We start from the raw sequence: 2,500 nt of genomic DNA on the forward strand, positions 1-2,500 counted from the left end.
TGAGGGTAAACGGTAAAGACTGATAAGGTATAAAAAGAACAAGAGAGAGAGAGAGAGAGAGAGAGAGAGGAGGAGAGAAAGGGCGGAGGGAGGGAGGTAAAGAGAGGGGATGGGGGAAGGGAAGAAAAAAAATAATTAGATATTATTACTGTTACTTTTTTATTATTATCATTAATATTATCAATATTATCATAATTATTACTACTATCATTGTTCTTATAATTATTATCATCATTATTATTATCATTAGTATCATCATCATTGTTCTTATAATTATTATCATCATTATTATTATTATCAATATTATCATCATTATCTTTATTATTATTCTCTTTCTCTCTCTTTCTCTCTCTCTGTCCCTCTCTCTCTCTCTCTCTCTCTCTCTTTCTCTCTTTCTCTCTCTCTCTCTCTCTCTCTCTCTCTCTCTCTCTCTCTCTCTCTCTCTCTCTCTCTCTCTCTCTCTCTTTCTCTCTCTCTCTCCTTCTTTCTCTATCTTGGGGGAAGGAGGGAAGGAGGGAAGGGGGGAGGGGGGAGGGGGGAGGGGGGAGGGGGGGGCTTCGTTTGTTCCCTATAAGTCTCTGAATAGCAAATAAATCACTATTTTTTTTTTTTCCTTCTTTCTTCTTTTTCATCTTTTCCTTTTTTCCCTTCTTCGTTCGGAAAGGAGTGGGAGGGAATAAAGGAAACATCGAAGATTTATTGTCGATTCTAATATCCTTTTATTTATTCTTTTCTTCTTCTTTTCTTTTTTTCTTTCTTTCTCTCTTTTTCGGTTTCGTTTCTTTTTTTTTATTTTCCATCTTCTCTTTCTCTTTTCTTTTTTTCTTCTCTCTTTCACTACCACATCTCTTTTTTTCTTCTTCTTTCTTTCTCTCTCTCTCTCTCTTTTTCTCCTCTTCTCTGCTCTCTCCCTCCCTCTGTTCTCTTCTCTTTCTCTCCCTCATCTCTCTATTCTTCTTTTTTTCCTCCTCTCCTCTCCTCTCCTTCTACTTTCTTACTTTCTTTTCTTCTCACTTCCTCTCTGTAACTTTCTCCTCCCCCATCTCCTCGCTTTTCTTTTTTTACTGCTCTCTTCAATTCTCTCACCTCCTCTCTCTTTTTCTCTCTCTTCTTCTCTTCCCTTTCTTTCTTCTTCTCTCTTTCCTCTCTTCTTCTCTCCTCATCTCCTCTCATTGCTTCTTCTTTTTCCTCTTTCCCTTTCTCCCATCTCTCTTCTCTTCATTTATATTCTCCTCTCTTCCTTTCTCTAATCTCCTTCTTCTTTTCTTTTTTTCTCTCTTTTCTTCTCTCTTATCTCTCTTCTTCTCTTCTCTCCTCCTCTCTTCCTTTTTCTCATCTCCTCTCTCCTCTCACTTCTCTCCCTCCTCTCAATCTTCTGTTTCTCTCTCTCTTCCTCTCACACCTCTCTTCCTTTTGCTCTCCATGTCTTCTCCCCTCCTCCTCACTTTTCTCCTTCCTTTCTTCCTCTCTCTCAACTTCTTTCTTCTCTCCTCTCTCCCCCTCTCTTCTCTCTCTTTCTTTCTCTTTCTCCTGCCCTCCACCTCTCCCTCCCCTCTCTCCCTCCCTCTTCTTCCCCTCTTCCGTTCTTCCTCTTTTCCCCTCCTTCTCCTCTTTTCCTCTCTTCTTCTCTTCCTCTCTTCTTCTCTTCCTTTCTTCCTCCTGTCCCCTCTTAACCTCTTCCCACTCTTCATCCTCTCTTCCTCTTCTTCCTCTTTTCCCCTCTTCTTCTTCTCTCCCCTCTTTCCCCCTTCTTCCTCTCTTCCTCTCTTCCTCTCCTCCCCTCTCTCCCTCTTATCCCCTCTCTCCTCTCCTCCCTTCCTTACCCCTTTTCCCCTCCTCCCCCCCTCCCTCCCTCCTCCCTCTTCCCCTCTTCATCCTCCCTTCCTCTTCTTCCCATTTTCCTCTCTCCTTCCCTCCCTCCCTCTTCCTTTCCCTTTCCCCTCCTCCCCTCCTCCCCTCCTCCCCTCTTCCCCTCTTTCTCCTCTCTCCCCCTCTCTCTTTCCCTCCTCCCTCCCTCCTCCCCCTGCCTCCCCTCCTCCCCTCTCCCCCTCTCCCCTCCTCCCTCTCTCCCTCTCCCTCCCTCCTCTCCTCCCTCCTCCTCCTCCCCTCTTCCTTCTCTCTCCCTCTCCTCCCCTCCCTCCCCTCTCTCCCATACCCCCCACCACCTCTTTCTCTCTCCTTCGTTAATATTCCATAAACTCACAAATCCTTTTCACGCAGAAAAGCTCCCTATCTCCTCTCTACACACCCTACAGGCACGCACGCACGCACATACGCACATGCACGCACGCACACACGCACACACGCACACACGCATACACGCATACACGCACACACGCATACACGCACATGCACGCACACACGCACACACGCACATGCACGCGCACACACCCTACAGACACGTACACATGCACACACACACATGCACACATGCAAATACCCTACAAGCACGCACATAAGCACACACCCTACACGCACACACATGCACACACCCTACAAG

This window comes from Penaeus vannamei, chromosome 25, assembly GCF_042767895.1.
Source record: "Penaeus vannamei isolate JL-2024 chromosome 25, ASM4276789v1, whole genome shotgun sequence".
In the NCBI taxonomy this organism is placed as follows: Eukaryota; Metazoa; Arthropoda; class Malacostraca; order Decapoda; family Penaeidae; genus Penaeus; species Penaeus vannamei.